Source organism: Carlito syrichta, unplaced genomic scaffold (genome assembly GCF_000164805.1).
Source record: "Carlito syrichta isolate Samal-C Ts95f unplaced genomic scaffold, Tarsius_syrichta-2.0.1 Scaffold143083, whole genome shotgun sequence".
NCBI lineage: Eukaryota > Metazoa > Chordata > Mammalia > Primates > Tarsiidae > Carlito > Carlito syrichta.
Window position 1 is genome coordinate 16,417 of NW_007087179.1, and position 16,952 is coordinate 33,368.

Below are 16,952 nucleotides of genomic sequence, written 5' to 3' on the forward strand. Positions count from 1 at the left end.
AGAAAATCTCTAGTCACATTAGTAAACTTTCTAGACCCTATCGACCAAAATAAGCCTTCTTAGAAACGTCAATATTTAGATTCAATTGTTTACTTATAATTAAGTCAAGTCAAAAGTTTATATTAGGCCATAAAAAGAAGATTGCAAAACTTTCAAACAAGTAACAAATTACAGATGTGTAGAGACAATTTAGTCCAAGCCACTCATTTCACTGATGATGGCTTTATTTTTTCTGAGAAAGCATTTAATTCAGTTTTATAGAATTTACTGCAGTACTCCAAGAATGTGACTTGCAGTAGATGACTACAGAGAGTTTCTTTGGAAACTTCGGCTACCTAAGACCCCATCCCTGCCTTCAAGCAGCTCAAAGTCTGGTGGGGGAGAGGAATGATAGCTCAGAAGTGTGAAAAGTTTGCAATACAGTATAGTAAGAGCCATCTTAGCACAAAACAAATAAGCCATTAGTTGATTAATGAAAGTGAGCAATAAACATTAATGGAATTAGTTTTATTTTAGTGAAGATGATAAAGGAAGTTATTTTGTTAAGATAATTGCAGGTTGAAAAATCAAGCTTCCTTTTGAAATGGAGCCATACCTCTATCTGTCACAGCAGTACACTTTATAAATCTTCCCTCTTACGGTGGTCAGTGCTTTTTGTGGGGTGATATCTGAGGAAGCCCAAGCTGAAATTATAAAATTGAAAAGGAAGTCAACAATCTTAGAAGCAGTTCAGAAGGGTCATGAGAGCTTAGCAGTCTTAAGTGCAGAACCAGAGTGTGTGATGGGACATTCAAGTTTTACTGACAGATTTAGGGCTAGTCATCAGATTCCATGCCTCCTTCTATTTCCTTCATCCATTTTTTACATTCCCAAGGGGAAAAACTTGGGACACAGACCAGGGGTAAGCACAGATGTTTGCTGCTGTGTGCATGTAGTTTCTGTATCTAAAAAAGAACATAGTATTAAAAAATAGTCTTCCTGTGAAACCATGACATTTCCCCTATTTTCTCTTTTAAACAGTTTGTTATAGAGGTCAAAGGGGAAATAATGTGGAAGTTCACATCCAAGAACCTAGTTTGCTAAGAGTAAGAGTTAGAACATTGAAAATATCAAGTATATCTTTTTGGACGGCTTAGAGATAGTTTTCCTTGGAGAAAGAATGTCTTAAAGCAGATGTCCCCAAACCCCGAGCCAAGGACCTGTACCGGTCTGTGGCCTGTTAGGAACTGGGCTGCACAGCAGGAGGTGAACTCAGGTGAGCAGAGCTCCACTTGCTGTCAGATTAGCAGTGGCATTAGATTCTCATAGGAGCGCGAATCCTATTGTGAACTGTGCATGTGAGAGATCTAGGTTGTCCACTCCTTAGGAGTTTGACTGCACTTCTCCCTCAAGCCCCTCAGTTCCCCATTCGTGGAAAAACTGTCTTCCATGAAACCGGTTCCTGATGCCAAAAAGGCTGGGGACCACTGTCTTAAAAAACCTTGGATTTTTCTCCCTATAAACTTATAATAGCATTTATTGAATATCACTAACTTGGCATATATTACATACTTTCAGAGATCAGCTTGTTTTGAAACCTTGTATATACTTAACTTTTCCTAAGTGTATATATCTCTTCTCTTTAATTAAATTATGTCCAAGAATCTAACAAAGCATAGCAAATCTCCACCAAATGAGCAAAGACAGAATTCCTTGAAGAAGTAGCAACCTGAACATTGTTTATTCTAAATTTGTGTTGTCCTATGGAAACTTTCAATCCTATCTGCAAGGTCCCCCGAGGCTGGTCACGTTTCCTTTATCTGTGTTCCAAGTGCTAACAAAATAAATGCCTTCTTTCAGTTTATTTTTAACAAGTAGAAACAGGCTGGGAATCTTACTGAAAAAAAAAAGACACCAGCAGGAAAATAAAATAACAACAAAAATATACAGCATAGCTTTTTATTGTATTGTATTGTATTTTTTTGAATTGGAGTCTCACTGTCACCCAGGTTGGAGTGCAGTGACATGCTCACAGTCACTGCAGGTACGACATGCTGAGCTCAGGCGATCCTTCCGCCTCAGTCTTCCAAGTAGCTGGAACTACAGGTGCGCGCCAACACTGCCGGCTAATTATTTTGATTTATTATAGAGATGAGGTCTTGCCAAGTTGCCCAGGCTGATCTAGAACCCCTGGGCTCAGGCAAGCCTTTCACCTCTGCCTCCCGAAGTGCTGGGATTACAGGCATGAGCCACCGTGCTTGGCCATAGTTTATTTTAAAAAGTAGGAGCCTGAACTTAGGGCTACAATATTGTAGTTTGAATCCACCCTGTTCTCAGATAATCATTTTTTAGTCCTCCAATTTCTTTTCCCTCTCCAGATTGTCTTCTCTTTTTCATGTGAAGAGTTGACATAAATAACCTACTGCAGTCTGGATAAAGTGTGGGTTGCAGGTGGGAAATTACTCAGAGTTGGCTTTTATATTTTGTTCATCAGGTAGTAAACATATATATTTTTAAGTTAGTTTAACTTGTCCTGGGTCTCTGTACATTGATAAAGATGTAGTGACTTGTTGGGAGCCGGCTGTGGAGGCCCGCCTGAGTGTTAGGGATCCAGGTGGGCTGCGGACCCTGAGACCACCAGGTTGGGTTCAGGAGCTGAAGGCCCATTCCCTCCTCCCTTCTTTGTTGTTTGGCATGACCCACTAGCAGGGACTTTGATGATCTAAGCATGAAGTTCTGAGAGTATGACAGGCATGACTGACTCTAGGGATCCATTGTTCCCATTTCTCACAGACTGCGGTTTCGGCTTTAAACTTAACACAGCTCAAACCCAGGTCACATTTGGGAGCCTTTTATATGGTACAAGCTTCTTTATAAGATTTAAAAGTATATTTGTTGAATTAGTATATACATTTAGAGAGCTGTTTCCAGCTTTAGATGGTATAGATGATTATCTAGAGTTACCAGAAATGGCCCAGCATGAACTTTGGACTGGGCCACATTCCTAAGGGCCCAGCATCCACTTTGGGCTGGGCTACATTCTTTTAAACCAGTTCTTTAGTTACAATTAGTGTAGGTTTTTTCTACTTATAATAGAAACTGAATTTATTTTATTCATAGAAAGTATTATAGAATAGGTTATGCTACGTCAGGGAATTATGTAGTTCAAGCATGATCAAACATGATATTTTGAGGTTTTATAAGAATACAGCTAACTTTAGAAATTTCTTTGTTCCCACTTTCTACTAATTGTGGTTTTGGTTTTACTACAATTACAGTTTGTATTTGGGTCTTATTTTAGAAGCTTCATTGCTGATGATCAGCTTCATATATTAGGATTAGGAATTAGAAACTTTTATAGAAATTAAGATAGATACATAGGATTTTAGAATAGCCATTTTGTTAAGAGATTATAATCAATTGTTCCTGGAAATGGCCCAGTGTGATCTTTGGACTGGGCCACATTCTTCAGGAACTGGTTTGAGCTATAATTAAGAGTTTTTTATAGTACAGGTAAAATTAGCACAGAATAGAAAGGTATTAGGATTTAAGTCAGTCATTAGGTGTTGGGAATGCATAAGTTTTAGAAGTTATTGATTAATAGAATATTATGATGTTAGAATTATTGTATTGTTTGTGAGGAACATTAATCAAGCATAAGGAACAGTGAAATAATATTGGGATTGTCCTTCCTCATGCTTGAGGAAACACCTGGTGGGTGGGGATGCCCCTCATCCACCTGACTTTGTGTTCATGTGAAAATCTTGTGATCTTGCCTGTGAAACTTTAGGATAAAAGACTTGCAGTTTGCCCCATTAAATCGGCTTCTGCACTAGACAGAGTCCAGTCTCTTTCTTTCTCCCCCTTTCTCTTTCTTTCTCTTTATTTCTCCAGAATAATTGCCAACGCTACCCCACCTTCCAGGGACCCTCTAAATCTCTCTGCAGGGTCTGGCCCCCCATAGTGACTGAATGTTGATTGTATAAAAATCTTTTCTGATCCTGAAATTATAATTCCACTTATTTGTGAAGAAAATTAACTTTGACTCTGTCACAGTTTTGTGTTTAGATAAAGCTTATTTTTCTTATAAAGAAATCCACAGCGAATTAAGGATTTATAAGACCCATGTAGAAGAAGTGTAATGTTACCTATCTAGTTATCCATTTTTGTGGTGACTTTGCAATTACAATTTAGTCCAATCTTTAAACGCACAGTGAGTAAATGTCACATTGTTTGGGCAACAGTGTAGTGTTTTTTTTTCAATTTTGGGATTCTGAGCAGTCTTCTATAATTTCTTTAGGAATTCTTAACTTTGTACATAGCAGGCACTTAATACTTTCACTCCTTGCTCTTCCTTCCTTTTCAGTTCCTTTGAGGACTCTTATCTCTGATAGGAGCTTTGGGCAATATTGAACTCTACCATTCTTATCTTGGTGACTGTGTGGGTGAAGGTGAGGCAATGAAGTAAAAGTGTGAATATATTATTTTAATTACAATTGTTTAATTCAGGAGATACTTAAATCTTCTAACTGGCTCATGTTAAGTCAAATTCAGTTCAGATCCACAAATATTTGTGGAACTTCTGTTCTTAAAAGGAAGAGGATACTGTCTATTGAGCCTGTAATCTGGTCAAACGCTAGTAAACAAGATAAATTAGATGACCCAGAGATTTTCTAAGAATATAAGGTCCTAATTTATATACTATACAACTTCGTTGTTGCTTCAAGAGAATTACATATAGAAAAGAATCAATTATATACTGTTGTGCTAACTGTAATCCTGATAAAGTTGGTGATCCACAAGTGTCCCCAGGTAATCCCTAGCCTGGCCTCTTTTACTAAATGAAATGGTAATAATACTTCCTTTTCGTTTCTAGCTAAATAAAAGCCATTCTTGATACTCTCAACTCAATTTCATATTTTTTTCCTTTGAAGTGATGAAATATTTTGTTTGTATCTTTCTTGATAATTTTCATTTACTGCTTTGCCATTAGTCATCTCTGTGGTTATTCAATTTAAACTTCCCAATTAATCCAACCCCAGTTCTACTAGACTGACAAGATGATAAACAAGTCTTATTCTTTTTTAATCTCCTGCTGTACATAGTATAGTGCCTTTTGATACTGGTTGGTTTAAAGTAATCAATTTTCTGTATCTTTTAATTGATGTCTTATCAAAATCAGCTGGAATCCTTGCATGGGGAATGTCACTGTGCATGGTGGAAAATTCATAAGACTGGTAGGCAGAAGACCTGGCTCATACTTCAGGCTATGGTGGATGATTCATTGAATGATCTTGAACAAGTCACTTACACTTTGTGATCTCTTCACCTATCTGTGTTACAGTAGGGTTTGGATTATACTATTGTCAAAGTCTCTTCTAGTCTACCATTCTGTAAATCTGTGACAATCAGGGTATTTTGTTTATTGAGAGCAAGTAGGATAAGAGATCTATAGTTTCAGTAAAGAGAGACATGGACATAAGTTGTTTGCAAGCTTGACTTATAAGACTTAGATATTCCCTGAGGTTTTTCAGGTAAGCATCTGAGAGAAAGTCTAAATTCTTTCTTGAATGTATTAGCTGTGCTCAGGATACAGGCTTGGGCAGGCGTAGAATTGTAATTCTAGAGTTGACATTGATTTCTAAACAAAGTGCTGATTTTGTGATTTAAAGTTGCTTCACTTACCAGGGTTCACAGGCCTCCTCCCCGGCCTCACTCCTTTTGTTTTACAAGTTACCACATTCTTGTTCTGACAGAAGCACTACTATTTTTCATGTCTTTTAAGAGAGAAAATCCTGAAATCATATTTGTTAGTTCATTGCTATCATCTCTCATCTCTTATATGAAGTGCCTGTCCTGCTTGATCATATGGCATCAGGATTCCAGGACCAATGATTCATCCATTCATAGCTTAGCTGATATCTGAAATCTACTCTGTAAAGTTTCTAGCAGGTTTTGATTTCTGAAAAAGTATATATTTCCTTAATGTGGTCCATTTTGCTTCCTTGGTCCCTTAATAACCCAAACAAATAAGTCCCTTTCCCCCAAGTAAAAAGGTTTATAATTTATTTTATTCAAACAAGGTGTAATCAATAAAATTCCCATATTTATCTTTGCATATTTTTGGAAATTTTCTCATAGTTTTCTGGGAACCACAATTCCAGAATTAAGGATATCTCTTGAGGTCATTTTAGAGTCCAAATGCCTAAAAGCAAACTTCCACCTCTTACCCTGCTGATCAAAGTTGTCACTGACATTTCTCCTCATGAGAGTTGTTGAGGACATCAGGTATATTTGACTATCTCCCAAAATATTACTCATAAAGAAAGCAAAAAATGTTATTTTTAAAATTAAATAGCAACATTAAAATAAATATTTCATTGCTCAAAAGAAACCCTAAAATTTATTCATCCTGCTTCACTGAAACTTCATTGATTAGTAGCTTCTCATTCCCCAGTCTCCTAGCCCCTGGAAACTACCATTCCACTCTTTGATTCCATGAATTTGACTACTTTAGATACTTCATTTAAGTGAAATAATGGAGTATTTGTCTTTCTGTGACTGGCTTACTTTGCTAAGCATAATGTCTTCAAGGTTCATCTACGTTGTTGCATGTGACAGAATTACGTTCTTTTTGAAGGCATAATTGTACTCCATTGTATGCATATATCACCTTTTCTTTACCCATTTATCTGTTGATCGGTATTTGGGTTTTTAGTTTTATATCATCTCTTATTTATAGCAAGTGCCCTGTTTTATAAATGAAAATTTATTATTGGTTATACTGAACCACTCTTGTTTCAAGAAAGGAGAAAACTTCAGCTTGATTTTCTACTTAAGGAAGGGCCATAATAAAACCTAAACAGAAGATACTGCATGAATTTGGACAGTGACTGTCATTTCTTCAGACCAAGGAACACACTGTATAGCCCATAATGTCTAGAAATGCACAAAGAGATATCCTCTTCAGAAAAATAGTTTGATAGATAAGTGGAATGAGCAAATAAAACATTGGTTGTCTAAAACAGGGGGAGATGAAATCATAAAGGGCTGGCTTATAGGCCTTCACAAATGTGCTCTCATGCTGAACACGAATGGGACTAAAGGAGTGTACCCACTAGGGTTTTCTCTGTTTTTCTAAGTTGATTTGGGAAGGAGGAGGTGTGGAGGATGTTGGTATGACTATGCCATTCTTGTCAAGTGAGGGGTATACTGGTATAATGACTATAATATTTTATTTCTTTCTCAGATCACCTGAAAATTTTCTTCTTTCTTCCCTACATGATGCAGTGGTTCTAGGACCAGGGATGCAACCAAAAGTGTTGGAAGCAGGGATAATTTTAAGCAAGCAACTGTAACTACATTTTAATTTTTGTTTTCTTTTTCATTTAATTTTTTAGTATTTTAAGAGACAGGCATCTTTGTCACCCAGGCTGCAGTGCAGTGGTGTAATCATGACTCACTATAACCTTGAACTCTTAGGCTCAAGCGGTCTTCTTGCCTCAGCTTCCCGAGTAGCTAAGACTACAGATACCACATGCCCAGCTAATTTTTAATTTTTTTTGGTAGTGATGGGATCTCATTAAATTACTCATGCTGACCTCAAATTTCGGACCTCAAGCAACCCTCCCACCTTGGCCTCCCAAAGCACTGGGATTATAGGTGTGAGCCACCGTGCCCAGTCTGTAACTATGTTTTTAAACTTTATGTCAGAATTCCTAAAGGTCTGATGTGGGTGAATTGTGCCTTCACTCCATTTGGCAAAATTGGGGCTAAGAGTGAATACAGCTATATTGCCTGGTGATATAAATGACTCACTAGTTTGAAACCTATGTAACCCTACCCTATATGAATGAAAATGGATTGAGGAGTTGCTGCCAGCAATCTTAATCAGCACAGTGGCTGAGCCTATTGTCTCTTCCAAAGGTGAAAAAATAAAAAGTTTTGTTAAAAATAAATTATAAATGAAAAGAAAGAAAAATAATAGCTCAGGATAAATGAATAAATGGGCTATAAATTGAGGGAAATCCAATATTACATCTTGAAGGAGTCTCAAAGCAAGAGATGACTTTGTCTCTTAGCTCAATTATTCCAAATGTCTGAAAAGGTGAAGCTAAATGTTTGCTGAGACTACTGCTTTTGGATCCTGACAAGATTGAAAGCAAGCCCACAAACTTGAGTGGTCTCCTCCTGGGTGTCATTCATATCACATGATGGACTGGGCTAATTATTAATGGTTGTATGTATTTTTTTGATGTGAATGATATGTGTTCAAAAACTAAGGTGCGGCCTGTGAGATGTATATATATATATATATCTTCCCCATAGTTCCTGTCTCATTACTCCTGTGGTCCTTCTTGCATTCTTCTGCTGTAATACCGGGTGTTTTAAGCCTCAGGAAACAGAACTTCTCTCACTTTCTCCTGCCCTCCTTTCATTTGCCCCAAGATAGGACTCTAATCTTCCCCTGCCTATCTGAGCATGGGTCAAAAAAATCCTTATTCTAGAGGGTCTGTCCCATATCCTGGGGGAAAATGTTGACATCATAAAGCTTTCATTAAAATCTAAGAGGACTGTGTTCAGAGAGCTTCTGGATAGCTGAACATGTGGAGGTGCCTGGAGGGTGGCACACCCAGGGAGGGGATGAAAACTTTGTTCCCTCCTTTTTTAAATACCTTGCCGAACATGTCTCTTCATCTGTATCCTTTGTAATATTCTTTATTATAAACCAATAAGTGTAAAAAAAATTCTAACAGGGCAAGGACAATGTAGATATAGTGGCAAAAAACACAACAGCCTTTGAATCAAGTTAGGTCTGAGTTTGAATCATGGTTTTTTCACTTAGCTGTGTGACCTTGGGCAAGTTACTTAACCTTTCTTATACTGTTTCTTCACTTGTAGAATGAAGATAATAAAGGAGAGGAGACAGCAAAACAGTAAAAGAGATTTTTAAAAAATGAAAAATGTGTAGATGTCGGGGACTAAATAGTTAAAGCATGAAACAGTCTACCTAGAAAAGCAGAGTCCAGATAAGAACAGTATGTGTCTTACAAAGTACAGAAAATGCTGGCCAAGGACAAAACTAATATGAAATGTGGGCAGAACAGTCTGAGTCAGGGTACAGACACTTCTTGATAGAGAGGAAGCTTAATGTTGAAGATTGGGGAAGTTTGAATGCCTGATTGTATTGTGCTTGTATAAAAACTTTAGAATAAAGAGAAATGGGGTCACTCGGGGACTAGCCCTGGTGCCCTCCCTTTGCAGCAAAAGGAGTCTTGTGTTCCTTTTATGTCTCCACTCCCTCTTTCAGGTACCCCAATAACCCCGGCTGGTCCAGACATGTAGTATTGTAGAAGCCATAGGAGTAGTTTTTAAGAAAGAATATGGCCATTGGTTTGAAATTTTCCAAAAGACCAAAGAGAATGAAGTTCATAAAATGACAATTTGATTGGTAATTAAGAGGTCTAGTTAGGTAATTAGGAAAATATATATATAATAGAATATTGAGTTTATAAACAAAACACAAGAGTTTAAGCATCTAACCACACTTTCTGGCCCCCATTTAGACAATCATCATTCATAAAAAGAAAAAAAAAGAAAGAATGTATGCTAGTTTTCTATTGTGTAACAAATTATCACAAACTTCGAACAACACTCACTTATTTTTTTCATAGATTCTATGGGTCAGGAGTCTAGGTAAAGGTTAGTTGGATCTTGTACTTATGGTCTCACAAAACTGCAATCAGGTCGTCAACCAGAACTGCAATCTCCTCTGAAGCTTGGGGTCCTCTTCTAAGATGCTTGGTTGTTGGAAGGATTTATTTCTAGCAGTTGTATGACTGACATCCCATTTTTTAAAACTGGCTATTAGCCAGGGATAACACTGAGCTCCTAGAGGCCACCCTCAGGCCCTTGACACATGACCTTTTCTTACAACATGACTGTTTGCTTTCTTTCAGATCATCAGGAGAGACAACTGTTCTACAAACCTCTCTGACTTCTTTATTTGACCTCTAGACCTCCTATTAAAGAGTTCATCTGAGTAGTAGGCCTATCCAGGGTAATCTTTCCTTTGATTAACTTAAAAATCAATAAATTAGTAAATTAATCAAGAAATTTGGGGGCCATCTTATAATTCTGCCTACCAAAGAAGGAATATCTAAGAGGGATTTTCTAAGGAGGAAAATGAAGTTCAAAGTCAACCTAGAAAAATCTGCAAGAGTGGCAGCAGTAGAAGCATGGATTTATAAATAGAAATGTGGGGGTCATTTGTTAAGGTGCTTCAGGTGGATGTTTATTTCATCTCAGGCATTTTTTTCTGGCAAGATGGGAGTGAAAAAGTGTAGGGTCTTCATGTAAATGCTCCAACAGAAAGGGTTTATCAGAGACCTTTGACTTGAGTCCAGGAGAGGTTTCCAGGCCAAATTATAGCAAAATCTGGGAATGTAGTTGGAGTTTCCTAGGTAAAGGCAAGTTAGGGCAGTACTGAAAGAAGCTCTTGAAAAAGGGCACATGGTGCTGTTAAAGAAGCACCCAATGGGGAAACCGTATAACATCCAGTTGCCTGATATTTGGTACCTTTGATGTGGAGCAGTATTTGCAGAAAACAGTAATGGACTTACATTTCTTTCAGGGATACACAGCCAGGTATCTGCTCTTAGTGAGCAGAGTGAATTGGAAGTGGTCTTATGATTATGTAAGCAAGTAAATGATATATAAAAAGTTGTTAAGTGAACTAAAGTGTATTGAATTAAATTGATTTTGATTACATGATTAGTGGTTTATGGTTTTTCGTAAATAGAATACAATGAAATGTCCACTGAGTCTTGTCCTAATTATACAAAACTATTAATTTAATTAATTCAGTTAGACTTACTGAGGCTCAACTGAAATTTTTAAAAGATAAGGATTGAAATGGAGCCTCTAAAATTAACTTTTATATCTAGAAAGATATTGATAAAGATATTCACAAAATCAGTTCATATTAAGTACTAAGAAGTATTAAGAAAAATTAAAATGGATTTATGGAGAAAAACCCACCAACCTGAATCACAACTTTAAATTTTATCTTTCATAGCACAGGAAAATTTGGTATAACAATAAAACTTACTACTTTTACTTAGTATTATATGCATTCATTAAAAATGTTTTCTAAGCCTCTATTATGTCTATTTATGTATTTGACTCAGCTCTTCTTCACTGAAGCTCTTTAGGACAGAGATCAGGCCTCACTCAACTTCATGTTTTCTGCAAGCTTAACCCAGGGCTTGGACATGATGAGTTCGCAATAGGTGTTACTAGTTGGCATAGAATTGGTTCCAGGAATCATGTGTGAGGATGATGCCCGGTCCATGTTGGTCTGGAAGTGATATAGCCATATTTCACAGAGTTGGCCTTTGCCTACTATTGTGCTATTAATATCCTCAATAATAGGCAAAGAAAAAGAATCATTATTTCATTCAGATATACCCAACTGGTAACTGGGATCAGGATTTAGAATAACTTTGAAAAATTAAATGAGATAGAAGATGTAACTAAGGCGAATGCCAAATAAGTTTGTATAGTTTGTCAAAAACCAGTCAAGAAATGCAAGAAATGTACTGTTTATTTGCAAGGAGAAAGAGAGAGACAGAGAGAGAGAGAGAGAGAGAGAGAGAGAGAGAGAGAGAGAGAGAGAGAGAGAGAGAGAGAGAGAATTAATAAAAACTGGGTATAAATGTGGAAAGCAAGCTTCAACTTGTTCATATATTGGCAATTGATCACACCTTCTCCCTCTTAAGAAGCTCCTGATCATCTATAAGAAAAAGTATAAATATAAATCTCATCTCACTAGACTGTACTGAATTACTTCTCAGGTTCCCTTTTATTACTGTAAATCTGTTAGAATTATATAGAATTTTCTTCCCTAAGATGTATTGAATTCTTAGAAAAATTCTACCAGTGCTACCCGGGCAAGAAATGGTATGACAAAGAGTAACTTATCAGTGTCCTCCGTGTTTAGGCTTTTGTGAGGATTTGAGACCAGATATGATCACAGAGTGAATAATATGAAAATGAGTGAAAGCTATGTCCCCACACAACTGTAAGATGAACCAGGTCAATAAAAAGTAGTATATGTCAGGATACTGAAAACAATTCTTAAACAGAGCTATTCAGTGAAAGGAAACTACCAGAAGTGGCTATAAAAATATCTGCTTAGGATCGAATGACTTGGTTTTATAGAATGTTAGAGCCAGAGAACACTTAGGAAACATCTAATCCAACCTTACTTCCCTATGACCCAGAAAGATAAAATGACTGCTGAAAGAAACTCACAGAATTAGTGGCAGAGCCAGGAACACCTGACTCATAGTCGAGTGCTATTTTCATTATACCACATTGTTAAGTTGCAGATTCCACAGGGCCTTTCACTAAACGCTGACATAAGACAAATTCATATTCTACTACAAATCATGGCAGTTAAACTGTTGTGCATAGGAGTGCGTAGAAGTCAAGGATGAATCCATTATTTTTGCTGTCTTTTTGTTTACCAATGGGAATACTTTTTACTGAATATTAGAAATTACAACTTTCTTTAGCATTGTGCTTTAAGAAGAATAATCCAATATAAGTGATAAAACAGACTAAATGGAGAAACAGGCCTCCAGTGAATTAATTAAGCTTAGAGAACTATTTAAGACTATAACAACATTCTATTTTAACCTTATAGACTTGCTTTTCTATTGTTTGCTACATGCATATCATATAAATGAACCAATGATGAGTTGCATCCCTCATTTAGTCTCTTTTCCTTCGCTCAGGCCATTTTGTCATATGTAAGACATCCTTTGTCCTCATCACTATCAGATGTAATTCTAACCATCTTTAAGACAATTGCTTACATCACCTCCTCCATAAAAAGTTTGCTGATCCTCTGTGCTAATTTGAAATACTAGTTATATTGATAGATATTTATTAGCTACTTAATATGTGTTAATTCTGTGCTAGATATTTGGCAAATAAGACACAGATCCTGCTCATGAAGGGCTTACATCTACTGGAAGGAGACACAGTTATTTTAATATATGAATTCACTGCATCATTACAGCTGCTGCAATAGAAGTATATAAAGGACACAAAGAGTGGAAGTAGTAAATGATGCATGTATGTGAGAAAAGGCTTTATAAAAGAGAGAGGGGTCGGACAGATGGGGAAGAACATTCTAGGCAGGGGAAGAAAGTGGAATTAGTAAGGCATGGAGGGGTGAAATAGCCTGGCATATTTAGGGAACATATTGATAAGTTGAAATATAAGATGGAAGTTGTATGCATGTGTGCATGTGTGTGTATTTGGGTGTGTATGTTCGTGTGTGGTTGGAGTATGGAGTTTAAAAGTTAGAAATGATGTTGGAAAGAAATATAGTAATTGTATCATAAAGGATGTTATTTGCCATTCTAGAGAATTTGAGTTTATACTCTTAGGAATGAAGAATTACTAGAGGATGCAGAGTGAGAAAAGAACATTGACATGTAAGGGAAAGAGGAATTGGAGCCACTAAGATAGAGGTTGCTCATCTTTGAGTGGCTTAATGTTCTTTTACTTGATGAAGTAAGAGACAATGTTGTCTGATGAGAAAAAGAGGACATTAGGGTTTAGCAATTCTGAAGGTTGATGGTTTGAATAGTAGCTCTGGGGAACAGGAGAGGAATATGACTCAGAAGGGACTGAAGGCACAACTGAAGTTTGAGAGTGTTATTTTCAACAGCTACAGTCTGCATGATTCTGTGGTAGTGCTCAGCAGTAGCCTGGGTGTAGGAGAGAAAAAATACAAATGCTTAAATTGATCTAAGCTGGAGGCCACAGAGCAAATGATATGAAAGAACAATGGATTTAAAAAGTCAAGAGTTAAAATAATGCTTGGCAGAACAGGGAGGGATTTGAAGACTTACTGAGATGTAAGAACTGGTGTAGTGGGACTAGGAGAGTGAGAAAACTGAAAGACTAGGAGCTGTAGTCAGAGTGTGGTAAGTTGGAGTTAAAATTTCAGTTCTGTGGTGATGAATAAGGCCCTGGGTGCAGCCATGGAATGAGTAACCAAGATGTAATGTGAATGGACGTTGTTCTGGATAAGGTGATCAAGAAAATCTGAAGTCAGTTTGCCGGATTGTTCACACGGAAGATGAAGTTACCAAGGTGATAATAGGATGTGGGGTAGAAAGGATAAATGACTGTGAGGGAAGTGCCAAATATTCATCAAATTAGGAAAAAATAACTAGGAGGTTTATAGATGGTGTTAATAAGGAAGGTTAGAGGGTGACATGAATGAATGGTATTTAGCATTATGGTAGAAGAGTACTGGTTTAGAAATGGCACCAGGGAGCCAGGAGACAGACAACAGACTCTTTGTCTCACAGTACATGGGATGTAGAAAAATAAGCAGCTTACTTTTGATGGGAAGGACCAAGTTTCATTAAAGACAAGGAATTGGTGAGAGAATTATTTGAAGCGGGTTAGGATGTAGGAAAGGGAGTTCCAGAGGGCAAGGGAGTTTCAGAGGACACTGTGAGGAAAGGGTTAGTAGAAAGGTCAGATGTGGAAGAAGAATTAGGAGGGAAAATGACAGTGTATTCTCAGGATGTTAGAACCACAGAGAACACTTGATGAGGGAGGTTGATGGTTCAAATACAGAGTACAGCATTCTGTTTTCTACTAACTTTGTATTTCTACTTCTTCTTTTTACTTTTTTAAAAATAATAATTTATGTATTTGCCTAGTATCTACTACTGAATTACAGATTCTTGAAGAAAAAGTTCAGAACTAATTAGTATGTATAGTTTCTGCAGAACCTAGCATGGAGCTTTATATTTAGTGCCTGACTAAATCATATCAGAGTTGCTTTATTAAGGTACATTAGAGCATTATTTTCTTAATTTTCCTCTGGTATAAGTCTTGAAAAAGTGACAGTTTTTTTTTTCAGAACAATCTACCACAGCAAAAAATTAATGAGCACAACTCTGTATGAGAGCTAAATTTAAGTTGCTTGTTTCTCATTCAACTAAAATTGTAAGTGTGACAGCTGTGTTATGATTTACTGTGGATCAGTTGAAAGTGAGGCCAGTAGGTTCAACTAGATTCCAAGTTCCTTGAAAGCAGGGATTATATCTTCATATCTTCTCATTCAACTATTTTACTCTCCCTTATACTTCCCCATTTTTCTTTTAGAGTGGTTAACAAAGTACTTTGCATATACAGCAGGAACACAACAGCTAGCGAGATTCGATGTTATTTAAAAAAAAATAAAATTATATTTTTCATCAATGTCAGTAGGAAGTGCCTTTTGTTATTCTGAGAATAGGTGCCAATTTGAGACAGAAGGAATCTTTGCAATCCTGTTCTAATGGACTTTTACATGTGAAAAAACAAAACCAAACCAAACCTGAAGATGGAAGTGTAGTGGTGATGAATTGCTCAAGAACACAGAGATGGTTACAGAGCTGGGACTAAAACGTGGACATTAATGACCATAAGACCAGTTTTACAACCACACTGCTGCTCTCATTCTCACTCTTCCTTTTCATCTTCCTTCATCAATGAAGTATTTTTCAGATAGCCAATTGAGGCCTTCAGTGCAGCCAAAATCTGTGAAATGACAAGGTTTGGTTTTTAGTTTTTTGCTTCTCTCTTTCCCTTGGATTATTTATCAACTTTCATGGTTTAAAAAGATCACTTTCATGTGAATGACTCAAAACTCCATCTCAGTCACAAACTACATATCTGAACTTTTGTCTCTTATTTTCGGCTGCTTATTAGATTGTTCTACTTAGATTGCTTGTCCTTTTCCTAGTTTTAGCATGTTTAAAAACAAGTATATCCTTCTTTCCCAAATTACCTTCTTGAACTGACTTTTCTGTTTTTTTTTTCTTTTTTTTTTTGAGTTGGAGTCTCACTCCGTCTCCCAGACTGGAGTGTAGTGGCCGCTCCCGGCCACTGCAGCCTTGACCTGCTGGGCTCGGGTGATCCTTCCGCCTCAACCTTCCAAGTAGCTGGAACTACAGGCGCACGCTACCACGCCCGGCTAATTTTTTGATTTATTGTAGAGATGAGGTCTCACCAAGTTGCCCAGGCGGATCTTGAACCCGTGGGCTCAGGCAATCCACTCACCTCAGCCTCCCAAGGCGTGTGATTACAGGCTGAGCCACCGAGCCGGTTCTGTTTTTTTTTTCCATTGGCACTAATAGTCTTTTCATCACTCAGACATAGAACCTGGAAGTCATCTTTGACTTCACCCCACCCCTATTTGATCCCCCATCAAGTTCTGTCAATTCTTATTTTACAGTACCTCCTGACCTTCTCTTTTCTACCAATTTAGTTCAGGATTCTTCTCTTGTCATGCCTTGGCTACTTGAAGATGATGTATTCATTCTTTTTTAGCCTTACATAATCAGAGGTGAACCTGGTGAATTTCTACTTATGTCTCAAGATTCAGGATGGTTATCATTTTCTATGAATACTCCCATGTGCATAGTTTTATTCTTTTCTTTGTTACAGTGCTGTCATTACTCTTTATGCTTAGATGACTATAACACTCATTTAGACAGTGAGCTCATTAATGGCAATGAACATGCTTTATTCATTTTTACTCTTTTTCTCTCCTAATTGGGCAACAATGGAAGAGTAACTCTGTGGTTTTAAATGCTTTTAAGTAACAGAGCATTTAACTCCCCAGCGTGGGCGTCTAGGGGGTGGTGGAAGGAGCATGTTTTGGTGTGGAAATACAGGTGCTATTGTGTAGGAATAAAAATAATGGTATAAAGTGGTAGTAAGATGCTAACACTTCTAGGAGGGTAGAGTCTATTAAAAAGAAACTTGAGGTTTTGTTTAGGTCTTTGATTTGGAGTTGATTTTTGTGTATGGTGATAGGTAGGAGTCCTGTTTCATTTTTCTGCATGTGGTCAGTCAGTTTTCCCAGCACCATTTACTGAATAGGTTCTTCT

The 16,952-nt window shown here is 37.2% G+C and overlaps 1 protein-coding gene across 1 annotated transcript in view; it reads right to left on the bottom strand.

Moving 5' to 3' along the window:
* Window positions 1–16,952, bottom strand: part of CYSLTR1 (cysteinyl leukotriene receptor 1) — a 37,721-nt gene that overhangs the window by 13,300 nt on the left and 7,469 nt on the right. Inside the window, exon 2 of the mRNA XM_008050148.1 lies at window positions 596–683. The gene's annotated coding sequence lies outside the window, so the exon portion shown is untranslated. The remainder of the gene's footprint in view (window positions 1–595; window positions 684–16,952) is intronic.